Source organism: Diplotaxodon limnothrissa, linkage group LG15 (assembly GCF_057381915.1).
Source record: "Diplotaxodon limnothrissa isolate DT_005_m linkage group LG15, D_limnothrissa_male_GT1.1, whole genome shotgun sequence".
Taxonomy (NCBI): domain Eukaryota; kingdom Metazoa; phylum Chordata; class Actinopteri; order Cichliformes; family Cichlidae; genus Diplotaxodon; species Diplotaxodon limnothrissa.
Genome location: NC_140610.1, coordinates 40,363,415 through 40,378,678, shown reverse-complemented (window position 1 = coordinate 40,378,678; position 15,264 = coordinate 40,363,415). Strand labels below are relative to the sequence as shown.

The following is a 15,264-nucleotide window of genomic DNA, read 5'->3' as shown; positions in this document are numbered from 1 at the left end:
GTTCTGCACATCCTCAGTTTGGCTTATGTGTCAATTTTATAGCTTTATTTGGAACAAACGATCTATGTGCTTCAGTCACATCACAGAGTTTTACAGATTTTTACCCTGAGTGAGATTTCTTTTTTTAAATCAGAGAAAATATCCTGACTAAAAAAACGAGAAATCTCTTAAAATAACAAGTAAAACACACATTCTAAGCAGTTCCTTCAGTAAACTAAGCCTAACTTACTAGTTGATATACAATTTATGAAAGAAGAACAAACTCTACTAAAAACTCTACATTTCTCTCGCATATTAAGTGTAACGCACATCTATAGCTGTCATGGTCCTGGGTCTTTTGACCCAGCGTTTTAAGTTTGAGTTTATTTTGTTCATTAGGTTATCTAAGTTCATTTGGTTATTAGACTCCTTGTGTTTTCTTCCCCTGTATTTAAGCTTCCCCTCACCCTTCGTGTTTCATGCTGCGTGTCTTATGTTATCAAGTTTGTATTATTATGCCTAAGTGTTTCTAGTTATTATTTTCCCCTCGTGTTTCCAACCATGTTAAATCTCCCCTGCTCTTCATGCGTTTCATGTCTGTGTCTTACGTTGTCAAGTTCGGGTTGTCATGTCTATGTCTCATTATGTTTCCTGTTTTATTGTGAAGAGGTCTGGTGTTCTGTGTTCATCATGTTCAGTTTTACTCTCCCACTGTGACGTCATTATGTTCATGTGTGCCAGCTGTTTCCTCATGTGTCTCCACTTCCCCTAATCACCTCCTGTGTATTTAAGTCCTCTGTTTTCAGTGTGTGATTGTCAGGTCGTCTGTTGTCCACGCCATGTTTCCTATGCCATGCTTCCAAGTTTCTTGTCTAGGTTTTTCTTATTGTTTGTTTAGATTTCCCAGTTTAGGTTTGTGTTAATTTTGCTTCAGTTTGCCTTGCCCTTTGTTTGTACCTTTTTTTTCCAGCCATATTAAATGGCTCGCTTTTTGTTAACATTCAAGTTTTGTTCCCTGTTCCTTGGAGTCTGCATTTTGGGTCCTTTTTCAATTCATACAGTCTGCCCTCGCCAGACTGTGACAATAGCACCTGTTAAACCTGAATGGTGTATTATAGTTCTGCTTTTGTGAGTATGCCAGGGTTCACCGGGTCCAAGCGATGTAAATTTTGAGCGCAAAGCTCCGTGCCGACGTGCACATGCCTATCAATTTTCTGTGACACCCATTGACACATTACACTATAACACACCAATGCATATACCCTTCAGGTGCACTTCAAGCAGACTTCAAAGAAGCATAACAAGAATGGCTACTCATCTGTGATGTCTGCAGCTCTCCATGACGGTTCCCGCAACCGAGTATAATCCCTGCCTTAGTGGTTCTACAAAGTGCCTTACAATTCACTCACACACACACACACTCATACACCACTAGTAGAGGAGCACTGGACCCAAGGATGCTGTGGCTTGAGATCAAAGTTTTCTCAAACAGCAATCTTCAAACTTGAACTTTCTGACCATAATCAGCTTTTTGAAATCTGATCTGTGCGTGCCACGAGCCGCAGCTCAGAGCTGAAAGATGTAGGAAAATATAAGAAGATGTACAACGTGCAGGCACTCAGTGTTAACCAGCATGTGAGTGAAAGGCTTCTAATAATGACGAGTCCAGTCGAAGCAGCTCTTGTTTGGGGACTGTGGGAGAGCATTTGTGTGGTAGACTATCATTGTATTGTTTTATGTCTCATCTTTGTGAAGCTCCGTGTTTGAATAGAGATCTTCTAGCACATAAAGATGCCGGGCTTAATCTTGTCCAGGAGGCAGAGTATAATATACAAGTCATACGTTTATATTATACCATCTGTGCATGTTTTGACAAAATATAACGCAGTGTTGTTACTGCATTTAAAAATGGAAAATAATAAGCACACTGGATAAGGTTTGGAAGGAGTGTGATGTGTTGATACTACTGATAGTTATGATTTCTAACACTTTAAGGAAAAAAATGTGATAAGTTTGGCACATCAGCATTGGGAATAATGATAATAATTCTAGAATAATAAAAACGTAACACGTGTGTCTGAATGAGGTGGCTGTGCATGCAGAAAAAATACTGTAGGATTTTACTAAATGGTAAAAAGTAATAATAATGCTACGTTGCTGGCTGTCACTTGGTGAAATCAATTGCAAAGAGGGTGCAGCACGAAAAGCCTTCCTGTGCAGCTTACTGCTACTACTGCACACATAGCTAACATGAAGACACCGACTTGTCTGTGGACGTTCTTGAAATTTGAAAAAGTCCAACGCAAACACTTTTCAAAAAGTGCAACTTTTACTTTGAAGGCGAACCTTCTCCATTTCCATTTTTCACTGCACTTTTCACCTTCACTGCTTTGAGAGTGGTTGCCAAGTGCTTGCAGACATGTCGGCGTTTTCCATGCAAACTACTGACAACTGTAGCAATGTGCAATTGACCAAAGCAGGAGGTTTTTGGTGAAACACCAAATACATCCACCAACCACTTGCCAAAGTTGCAGAAAACATACATTTCCCTCATGACCCTTCGTAGTTACCAGGGGGCCACTGAGTGATCTGTAGGCCTGTGTGAAAGGGGGCTTTAGCAATCGACTTCACAGTGACTGCCAGCAACCTCCAACAACCACTCTCAAGCAGTCCGGAAGTACATATTTCCGGTGGTTGTTGAGATGATCTTTGACAGGTTTCCTAGCAAGATTAATACGTTTCCAATTCTTGGTTCTGTATGAGAAAACATAGATTCATAAAGGTTGGACGAGGTTGTTTGACGATGATAACCTTTCACAGTTTTGAAAGTTGCAGCAGTAGATCCGTTCTCTACACTCTAGGCTTTATCACAGTCATGATGTCTACTGACTGGAGCCGAGGGCGGCGAGGGTCAAGGTATAGATTAGGTGAAGTGAGCCATCAGTTCATTTATTACAGGCCTAAGTGAAGTTCTTCATTGATCATTAAAGTATAATTGGCCCATTTTGTCAGACTGCCCAATACACAGAATTTATCCAAAAAAAGATAAAGTTCTTAAAATGCCCTAAGGCTTATTTGCCAGTGTAGTGCTTAAAAGGCGAGGTCTGTCGATTGTTTAATGAACAAACAACCTGAGGCCTTTTTTTTTTATTTCCAGGAAAGAAATCCACTATGAGCAAACTTTTAGGAAAAATTCCGACATGTTTGATGACTCCACTTTCCGAACGCACATATTTTTAAAGCTCCGTGAATTACTTTTCAACATCTTTCATTCCTGAAAGAGCAAGACACTTCTTTTATGAAATATCTGTCTACAATACATGCATTCAGGAACGTCTTCGTGAGTTCTCCCTACTTTTTGGTGGGTGTTTGAGTTTTTCTTACACTCTTCCATTATTTTGCCCAACTGAGCGACAAAAAAAAGAGATTAAAAAAAAGCAGTGACATCGTGACTGAGGAACATCGTTTTCTCGATGTTTTACAGTGAGAGCAGTGGGAAAAAATCTATTTAATGTATTCAGTGATGAAATATGAACAGGTAAATTAAATTATTCACTAGTTTGCACTGCACTCTCTGATGATAACATTGTCCCTAGCAGGCCAGAGACTCAGACTACAAAAAGATATTTCTGTAGAGTTGGCAATTGTCAAAGGAGCACTCCACTCTCCTGTTTGTGTATGCACAAAGAACATCAAAGGCTTGTCTCAGATTCTCAAATGGATGATCTTAATGTGACACTAGCGAGGCCTCAAAGGCAGAGCGATAAAGAAACCCTCGGAATAGAAAGAGGAGGCAGCTTCCTGTGCTGCCACCCCCAACTTCTCCCCTTCTCTTTATCTCTTTGTCTGTCGTTCTATCGTGGCTTTGTCTGTCTGATTCTCTTATCTCGTTCTCTCACTCTTTTTCTCCCCCTTTCTGCGACTGTTGTCACTCATTCTTCCTTTCGATCACTCTCTTCCTCTCAGCGAGAAACACACACAGGCACACACAGAGTCTTGCCCCTCCCTTTGTCTCTCGTGATCTAGAAGAGAGGCCGTTTCCGATGTCGCTCTTAATGAGAAATGGCAAGCAGTCGCCGCAGCGCACCTCATCGCTACGTTGACGCAAATAACAAAACCCAGAGGTGAGATTTCACCACGGGTGACTTTGGGTTGCTATTTTTGAACCAGTCAATAGCTATTGATGAGCAAGGGGGGAAAGGGGTATGCATATTAGACTGAGCATCGTATATAGTGAGGTGAATTGTAAGTAGAAGAACAACGTGTGGAGGGATATTTATGGTCATGTCCAGCTGTCTCTGTGGTTGTTTGCACTGCACTGTGAACTGAGGGTTATCCCTATTCAAAAAAGAAAAACAAGAGAAAAGGAAGTACAATAAAGCAAAACACACAAGACCTCAGAGCTCAGTGTCATTGCTCTGTTGTCAGGAATTTAAAGCTGAAAGGTCCTTATCTGTCAGTGGTGTAAATCCTTTTTGTCTTAACCTTACAGAGTCACTTTAAATCAATCCAGGAAAAGGTTTGCCATTATCGCTGATGAGATGAACTGTGACTCAGCAAAGCCTACTCCCAGAGAAAGTAAACACATTTGCCTTCAATTCAGAGCAGCCAGTGGAAGACAGATAGTTGGGTTTCTGTTTCAAATCAAATAGGGATGAAAAGCAGAATTTGCATTCTGATCTTGTCTCGCTTTCGACGTGGTAGGCTCTGACTAACGCCTGGGTTTTTTTATACGAGTTAGGTGCTGTGTTTCCTCACTGTCTGCTCTATTCTGCCAGTTATGTCAGAGCGTTTTGGTTTTCGTGCTTTTAAACCATTAGTCAGGGATTGTGATCTCTTTGAGCCAAGTACCACTTTAAGCTTGTGTTAAAAAGCTGTGGTAAAACACAAACTGGGTTCTGTGGAGCAGAAAGAAAGCATATAGCCTCTTTGTCACCACTCTGCAGCACTTCTGTGCGCGTGTGTGTAAATCTTTTCATACTTTGTGAATACCACAATGCCCAGTGTCATCGGTGAATGAACAAATATCAAAGTGAAACAGCACTGGTCACAATTGTCTGTACTTTTAAACAATTGTTAAGCTACAAAGGTGTGATGGATTGGACTGGGTAATAGTTATGAATGATGCATAGAAATACCCCAAAATAACTTTTTGTCCTTCTGTATGATTTCAGTTGAAATGTGTGATTACAGACGAAGCCGAGCTCGCACAGGTTCAGTTTGCACTGATTCATTATCAGTCTCACTCTCAGTAGCTTTGCTGTGTTTTCCATATCACTCTGTAGCAAACTGAGCCGCAGTGTGCATACAACAGAAACGTAATCGCAGTTAATGAGGGTTCAGCTTTCGGCAAAAATTCTGTCACGGCTGGCGGAGTGAGCCGTGTGGAGTGGAGGAAAAGGAGGACCCAAAATGCAGCAAACTGATGATACGAGTGAAGTTTATTTACACGGTGGCAGTGGCAAAAACAGGCAATGAAGCGTGAGTAATGACAAACCTAAACTGGGAGAAACTAAAGAGCAAACCTGAAATCTTACAAAACGGAGAGCGGAGCAGAGAGACGCAGACCAGGATACCAAGAAACACAGACGAGCCGACAACGAACACAGACCGACACCCACTATATATACACACACACACACACACACACACACACACACACACACACACACACACACACACACACACACACACACACACACACACACACACACAAGGTAATCGGGTAATCGCACACAGGAGGGAAGAACAGCTGATCTGAATACACATGATGACTGGAGGACACAAGCTGAACACAATGACAACAGACACAGACTTTCAGAACAAAACAGGAAATCTAGAACCCGAACCGGACACAAGGGGGGAGGACACAGAATAACTAGAACAGAGGGAAATAATCACAAAACACAAAACGCTGGGTCAACGACCCAGGACCATGACAAATTCTATAGTGAAACCTGCGGAGTTTAAAACCAGATCGATGCACTGGTTCCACGCTCTTTTCATTACTGAAAGAAATGTAAGGCAACGTTGCGCTGTGAGGAGTCTCGTCAAGAAAAGCGTGAGTGGGTTTGGTTTGGGAAAAGGACAACACAAAAAATGATAGATATTCCCATTAACTTTTGCCAGAACTGGCTGACCTGTCACGATCCCTGCTTCTCATCTTGGACAAGTTAATTAAGGAGTAAATAGTTTATCACCGCGCGGTTGTCAGTCAGCATCTGAAGCCACAGCATTTCCTGAGGTCACCATGCCCACGCTGACAGGGCATGGTGACCTCAGGAGCTTTTATTCACTCCTAGCATGTTTTCCTTCAGTCTTTGTTTCCTCTATAATTAGAGCTGGGCGATATGAGATTTTTTCATATCACGATATGTTTTTTTCATTTCAGGCGATAACGATATCTATCACGATATAAGCCAAATAACTATATTTGTAAGATTTAAATGTGCCGTTGCTCACAAGTAAAATGTGAAATAATCAGCAGCTTGTTTTTATTTAAATATTTATTTCCCATAATAAGTTCAACAGGGTAGATGTACTTAAGGAACATGAGACTTTTTCAGATAAATAAAGGCAAATATTGCAAACTACACAAAAGGCAGCCGCTAAAGCGTTTAAGTTTCAAAATAGAACAAACGAAACAGACTAAATTGTCAATTCCACTTAGAAACAAAATATTAATTCTACAAATAAATCTTAGTTTGTTTTACAGAAGAACAGACAAAACTGACTAACTTTTGTCAATATCAAATAAACTGAGAACTAAAAGGAAATTCTCAATCTCTCCTTGTTGTATAGCTTAGCTTTTCAAACAGTTTTAACAGTTACTTTAGTCTGACAAAAGCCGAATGACGAATTAGCGCTTCCAGTCAGAGACTGGGGCTACGTCCACACGTACACGGGTATTTTTGAAAACGGAGATTTTCCGTTTTCGTTTAAAAAAATAATCCCGTCCACACATAAAGGCAGAAATGAAGGAAAACGCTGCTATGAACATGCCAAAGCAGCAGGTGGCGCTAGATTCCTAACCGTGCCGAAATGTTGGCCAATCAGAAGTCTAGAAGCCTCGGTGGGAAAAAGTAAACAAAGCTGGGGCACAGAAGCAGAACCGAGTCGTATGTGTGGACGGACAGTAACTGTGTGTATATGTAAGCATTTAAACACTGCAGAGAGTAGAATTAACAGTATTGTAGAAATTCATTTCACCGAAACAATAACGTGGCGCACAGTGTGACGCATGCACCAGTTTATTGTATTTCCAGACTTGCTTTCGGCACAATTTACAGTGCACGCTACTCTGTTTTTTGTCAGACTTGAAATAGCCGAAATACCTTCACACTACGGAACTTCTATGGCTCTTCCGTTCGACAATCTCTCCGGCATTGGAACCATCATCTGTTTTCTCTTCGGTCACGCTCGGTTGATTTTTCTAGTCGGCACACTCATTTCCTCCATTACCCGCTGGCTGCTTCCCAAACAAACACACGTGCGGCTTGGCACTTGTGCTGTACGTAACAAGTCACGCGACGTGACGCTGCGGCTGTGATTGGTTCGGCTCTGCGCTAATTAGTTTGGATTGGCTGACCTTTTTTTTTTTTTTTTTTTTTTTTTTTGAGGACAAGAGCGGCGAGGTCTATCGCGATAGCTTAATTTCTCTATCGAGTAAAAGTTATATCGCGATACATATCGTTCTATCGCCCAGCTCTATCTATAATGTTAGTATGCTATGGCTGTTTGTCTGTTGGGTTAGTTTCATTGCTTTGCTGTTGCTCTTTAATTTATAATGAGCAGGAATTATTGGCATTTAAATGCATGCGTCGATTTTCGTGCCGGTGGCTGCTCAGTTTGCTGTTGTGTCACGGAGACAAATATATATTGAGTTCCAGTCTTTCTGTTCATTTGCATGGTGTTATTAAAAAATAGGATCATATCACAGTGCTTGCCTTGTTGCTGTTATCCAGTTATAATTGGAGTATACTCAATAAATTGGTGGAATTAGTCCTTTTCCACTTGTAGTTTTGGTGCTTTTCCGTGAGCTGTTACTGTATATGGGATCCAGAGTGTATTTATATTTTGGCTCAAGATGTCATTAGGATCCTACTGTATGTTAATTTGCAAGTAATCAATATTACCGAGTAATATGTCAGATAAAAAGTGCACGCCTGCTGCAGCCTCTCATGTATAGTTTAAAATGTTTCACTTGAATCAGTGTCCCGCTGCATGATTATCAGCGGGCAGCCAGCGTGTTGTCTAAACTCCTTCTCAGGCGACAGCGTGCTCGTCGCAGTAATGTAGTTATTGGGGATTTGTGGTCGCAGCAGAATCCTCATTGCTGTTCGGGTCCATCGACAGCGCCCTCAAACAGCCGAACCTTTCTTCCTCCACATCTAACTGTATAACCTTCAGCTGTAAACGTTCATTTCCTTGACTCGGATCTCTCACTTGATGAAATGAATGAAACATGGAATTAGTTCTGGCAGAGAACTGTAATCAATCTGGAATGGCTGATTGACACCAGCTCTTATATGTCTTGGCTCTTTCAGTGATTGGCTCATTTTGCAGTAGTTTATAGTAATTCAGGTGCACAGCACAGATATTACAACGTCAGCCTGATGATTGTTCCTCTGACAGCCACACCGCTAACAGCCGCAGCACCCTTTACCTTCCCGCACGCCCTCCTTGTGTCTTAATTATGATTGTTGTTTTGAAGAAGACATCATTCATGTATGTTTATGTTTATTTATGTGTTTATTAGGTGAGTTGAGCTTCATCAGCACACCCTCCCTCCCCCTCATTCATTGACAGCTCCTCAGACAGCAGAGGATTTTCAATCAAATCTAACTGTGTAACAGTTTTTTAAAAAATGTTCATGATCGTTTGTGGGCCAATAATTATTTTTAAAAGGGCCAAAAATCATTGCAGGTTGTTTCTGACGGCCTCTTACTACACATACACATGAGCACTGTGTGTACACTGCACACACACATGCAGAGACACATTCTTTATGATTTTAGCCGAGGTATAACAATCACCAAGCTGGCAATCCCTATTTCAACTTCCCATTTCATGTGCTAGATGGAAGTGAATTTCGGTGAAAAGACTGAGGCTGCTCACTCCAATTTTCTGAGGAGTCCTCCAGCTTAATTGGTCAAGCTCTTATCCCCCAGCCCACCTCGGCTTAGCCCTGAAGGAGATTTTCTCCGCCTATACCTCTGCCTTCATTTCCCCCCCCCCCCACCTGCTCCCCACTCCCACCTTTTGAGCAGTAATCGGAAGAGACTGATGGAGAAGAAAAAGAGTTACTCTTCCTCTCTCTGTGTCACTGCTCAGCCTCCCTCAGGCAGGAGAGACACTGCTGGCTAGTTGGTTAATGAATGTTGTGTTCATTTGTCACGCTTATCAATCACTGCATGTGTAGGTGTCATTTTGACACGTCTCCTCGTCTGCCATTGTTGTCGATGATGTCGTTCGCTCACGCACCCTGTGATTGTACCTGAGTCACGGAGCAGAGATGCAGGAAAATGTGAGCAAAAGGTGAAACCTGAAATGTGGGTGTGTGATTACAGCCTCGAACGCAGGGGAATAATATCGAGTCCAGGCGGGGATTGGATGGCTGCGGCGCATCGTGCTTCAGCCAGGTTTATTCATCCTGGTTTAAAATGACTCCTCTTTTATATTTGTCCGCATTGGTTAGAAAACAGAAGCGTGTCCTGACAATATTGGACCGCTGATTGTTTTCCAGCATTAAAACCATTGAATAGAAGCAGCGTGACATAATTTGAGGGCATTTTTAGAGCACGCACATATGAAAAAGACACTGAATAACTTTAACGTGGCGAGGCTGCCATACGCTTTATTTTCCCCAAAAGCGCCCTTAGAGTGTTGCACCATTTACCTGTCTTTTGAATGCCTGCATTTCCATATTTAGGCAATCATAAAAGCCATTAACATTTTCCAGTTGCACTGCGATGATGTTTGGTGCTGAAGCCCAGCAGGCAGTGGAGCTTATTCCCGACAACACCCCACCCACCATTGCCGACTCCTATAGGAGGCACAAAGCACTTTATGGACATTCATCCCTGGATGAGCGATCCGAGTGTGTACCCACACACACTTGCCGCCATTAAAAATGAACAAGGGCGAATACTTAATTGGGCGGCTCACAAATGAGCACAGCCTTAAAAACGGACCATTCCATCATCATGGAGGAATAAGTGAGGAAGATGTTCATGCAGGCATGTGTCCCTGCATGAAAAATACCTTGATAATGCTCTCAAATGGAGCAGCGGAGATAAATTGGACACTTACAAAGGCTCGGGCTATATCCAAGTTTGTCTGGAATCTCCTCTTCCTATATTTTATGGCTCTAAGTACGGTTTTTACTGCGGCATTGCACAAACACGCCATATTTTATCCATGGAGGTTTAATAGGATTAGTGATAAGTTTTATTGACCCAGCTAGTAATTAATGAGTTTTGAGATTGTTGGCTCTGAAATGTGACTTTATAAACTCAGATATTGGCACAAACTCGCATACCAAAGACATTTTGTGTTTCTTTGTTAAGAATCTAACTCTGAACACATCTCATACAGGAGAAAACTCCAAGAAGTCTCTTTGGAATAGCTGCCTGCGTGCAACCCATAGAGCTAAAACGGATGTGTACAGTTTTAGTATTAACTTCTCCTTATGCTTGTAATGAGCTAAAAGTCTGAGCTGGGCTCTCTGTGAACACTGGTTCCTTCAAATCGAGTCAGATAAATCTCTCACATTATCCCTTCACAAAGAAGACTGGCGGGGGGCTGTGCATCTATATTAACAACCTTTGGTGCACGAACGTCACGGTAACGGAAAAACTGTGCAGTACAGAGGTAGAACTGTTGGTGTTAAAGTGCCGTCCATTCTATCTCCCTCGGGAATTTTCTGCCGTTTACATCTGCGCTGTTTACATTCCACCAGATGCTAATGCTAAGCTAGCGTTAGCACAATTGAGCAGCAGCATCAATAACAGCCTGGTAGCACACCCGGACAGTGTCTTTATTGCGGCTGGGGATTTTAACCACGCGGACCTGAAATCTGTACTTCACAATTTCCACCGTAATGTGAAGTGTGCTACCAGAGGAGATAGAACGTTGGACCAGGTGTACACCAACATGGCGAATGCGTACAGAGCCCAGGCTTATCCCCACCTGGGTCTGTCAGACCATCTCTCCCTTCTGCTACACCCAATATACACACAAAAGATCAAGAGCACTGGGATTACAACCAAAACCGTGAGAACATGGCCGCAGGACGCTATTCCGATGCTTCAGGACTGTTTCCACTGCACAGACTGGGATGTATTCAAGGTGCAGGACACTGACAATCGTGTCGCATTGGACAGTTACACCTCCACTGTCTTGGACTACATCTGTTTCTGTGTGGACAATGTAACAACTTGGAAACGATTCCGTGTGTTCCCTAATAATCCACCCTGGATGACACACGGAGTTCAACAACTTATTCGAACAAGGAACAACGCTTTCAAATCCGGGGACCAGGAGGCATACAATGCTGCCAGGGCCAACCTGAGAAGAGGCATCAAGACTGCCAAGCAGCAGCACAGGAGGCGTATCGAGGCCAGGTTTGAGAACAACACAAACCCAAGGCAGGTCTGGGAGGGCATCAGGGCTATCACGGACTACAAAAGAAGAACACCATCACCCTCAGCCGACAGTTCTACTCTGGCTGAGGATCTAAATCTCTTTTATGCCCGTTTTGATAGGGAGAACACCGACCCTGTCCTGTCCCCTCTCCCCTCAACCGACCCTGCTCCGGTCCTGAGCACTCATGAGCTGAGGCGTGTGTTCCGGAGCATTAACACCAGGAAGGCGGCCGGGCCGGATGGAGTGCTGGGCCGGGTGCTAAAAGACTGTGCTGCGGACCTGGCGGACGTCTTCACCTCTATATATAACACCTCGCTGTCCTGTTCACTGGTACCATCCTGTTTCAAAGCAGCAACCATCGTTCCCATCCCAAAACAGTCAAATGTCACATGTCTGAACGATTTCAGACCTGTGGCACTCACCCCCATTCCCGCCAAATGCCTGGAGAGACTGGTCATTAAACACATCAGAGCTGCTTTTCCACCATCCCTGGACTCGCACCAGTTTGCATACAGGGAGAACCGGTCAACCGAGGATGCGATCGCCACAGTGCTGCACACATTACTGAAGCACTTGGAACACAGGAACACCTATGCACGGCTCCTCTTTGTAGACTACAGCTCGGCTTTTAATACCATCCGGCCATACAAACTCCGTCCCAAACTCCACCAACTGGGACTTAACTCCTCTCTGTGCAACTGGATTGTGGACTTCCTCACTAACCGTAGACAGAGTGTCAGAGTGGGTAAGAACACCTCTTCCACCCTTGTGGTCAACACCGGTGCCCCTCAGGGGTGTGTTCTGAGCCCTCTGCTATACACTCTCTTCACCCATGACTGTATTTCCTCCTGCGCGTCCAATCTCATTGTTAAGTTTGCAGATGACACTACAGTGCTCGGACTTATATCCAACAATGATGAGACAAACTATAGGACAGAGGTGCAACAACTAGAGTCATGGTGCCACGACAATAACTTGGTCTTAAACACCAAAAAGACCAAGGAGATCATTGTAGATTTCCGGAAGAGGGGCCATAACAACCATCTGCCTCTCTTCATTGGCAGTGAGGCGGTGGAGAGGGTGAGCAGTTTTAAATTCTTGGGGGTAACTGTGACCGAGGACCTGTCCTGGGGCAACCATATCACCTCAGTGGTACGGAAGGCCCAACAGCGCCTCTACTACCTGAGGAGACTGCGGAGCGCACACATTCCCAGATCTCTGATGTTGAACTTCTACAACTGTGCCATCAGCAGCGTTCTGACGTATGGATTTCTAGTGTGGTTCCCCAGCTGCACCAAGGCCGATCAGCAAGCACTCCAGCGGGTGGTGAAAGAAGCTGGCAGAATTATTGGAACAAGTCTGCCAGAGATCAGTAATATCTTCCCCACTCGCTGTCTGAGGAGGGTGCACAGTATCCTGCGGGACCAACATCACCCTGCGCGCCACCTTTTCCATCTGCTGCCCTCAGGGAGAAGGTACAGGTCTATACAGGCCAGAACATCCAGACTGGCCAACAGCCTGTATCCACAGGCTGTGAGGCTCCTGAACTCTCTGCCCCCCTCTCACGGACAATAACCATATCCAACTTCTTAATAGCAATGAACTGGTCTGCATTGGTGCATCATATCTTTATTCTCTTCCCCCTCCTGCCCCCCCCCCCCTCTTTCTTAAATAGATAACTATCATATCTGATATCATATCTCACAGTACAATAATATTGAATGGGTTGCATTGTTGTATTTTGTCATGTTTCTCAGGTCTTTGTCTGAATTTCTACGAACATTATTGCTAAGGATTGTCTTATTGCATTGGAGTCACACTGGGTTAAATATGTACACTTGGGTTTTAAGGGGTATTTATTATTTTCTTCTTTTTTTTGGGTTGTATGGAAGCCCCAAACGCAATTTCATTGTTCTTGACAATGACAATAAATAAATAAATACTAAATACTAAAATAAATAACAAAGAGAATAGCAATCCATGAAATAAAATAGCTGTGAAAACTAATGTGTTTTATCTCGCAAAAGGAGCAAGCTGCGCGAGAGGCCGACCGGCGTATACAGTATGTGAAATGATGCGTCGCTCTCCTGAATGAGAGAGAAACTCCAAGTCGGCGTGGAGCTACGAGGGAGAGATTGCATGTCAAAAGATATGTTCCACAGTAATGGAGGAGTGTCTTGAGAGCTCATGAAATGATTCAGTGGTGAATCCATGCTCAAGTATTAATCAGATAGCACCCAGCTGGCTGTTTGAAGAACTGAAAAGAAACTCTCTTCACATACCGGGTCCCCCAGGACTACTTAAAGTGGAAACATTTGTGGAAGAAAAGATGAATTCGACCATTTCCTCACCAATATACCGAGGGAAAAAGGCATATCATTTCACGTATGAATACTGATTCTTGAACAATTTCCACCTCAAATAGAATGATGAAACGACGTGAAAGCAAATGTTTTATTGTTGTTGGCATAACAGTGGCTCGGTAAAAGAGTAACACAGTGATTACACACTTGTTTGAGCGCTTCAGAAAAGCAACACAGACCACAGATTGAGAGCATGGTGGGGACTACAGCGTACCCTCTTTTGCCCCGCAGGTGAAGTGCCCATATTGAGTTCCCGTGTAAATGGATTAAAATAGAGAGACTAAGTAGCCTCTGCACTATCGCTAACGTGGCGCGGCACTGGTGGAACGACAGAAAGTCATTGTATTCCTCGTGTGAATGTTTTTAAGGCGTAATCATGGCTGCTTTGATTTCTCTTGTGACATTTAAGCTCCTCTGCTCTCATGAAGCCTTTTAGGAGGAAGGTGGCTTGTATCTTACATAGCGCCTTTGCAGGAAGTCTAAATATTTTTATAGCCTATCATGTGCGAAAAACACATGATAGCGATGCCGACTCCTGTATCGCTTTGAGTTTAGCCCTTATGGTAAAGAACAGCTTTGATTTTTGCTACACATTTCAGATTCTGCTCTCAAGTGAGTCACTGCACAAAGTGGGTACAGATTTTTCTCAAATTGAGTGCTTGTTTACCAAACAGCTATGTTAGATCAAATGGGCAGCAGTGTTTGCATTACACTGATATCTTCATACCAATTTAGTCGACAAGGTGATTGTTGAGTGTTGATACGAGATCTGCGGGCGGGGGGTCGTTGCTGCATATGTGACACAAGTACAAAGATTTATGTGTCATATATACTTAAAGAGCACAAGCTAGCTGTTTAGATTGCCACACTGGATGTTACTTAATTCCATCAGCCTGAAAGCTATTCAAGATTGAGTTCCTCCCTCAGAGGAAGGTTCCCATTGTTGCTGCTTATTCTTTAGCGCCTTCTCCAAACACGATTTGGAGATAAAAAATTAAGCCGAGTGTTGCTACTGAAAAACTACCCCCACTAAGTGCAGGTGGCCGAGTATTCCTGAAGAGAAATGAAGACTTTTCACCAGGTCACAAAATCCCTTCAGGGTTTGGGACTGGCTCCGGCTGCTGGGTTCGCCCTTGTTCTTTTTTTTGTCTTAGCAGCAATTCATGCAAATCAGAGGCAACTGGGGGGAAAGGTGCTTTTTATTAGCACGAGGAGGTTGCATCTCGCTATAGCCATCGCTCCTTAATGCATGGAGAGGATTTGTCGTCATTCCCTG

General features: G+C 43.3%; 1 protein-coding gene across 1 annotated transcript in view; it reads left to right on the top strand.

Moving 5' to 3' along the window:
* Positions 1–15,264, top strand: part of negr1 (neuronal growth regulator 1) — a 174,476-nt gene that overhangs the window by 129,194 nt on the left and 30,018 nt on the right. The window lies entirely within an intron of this gene.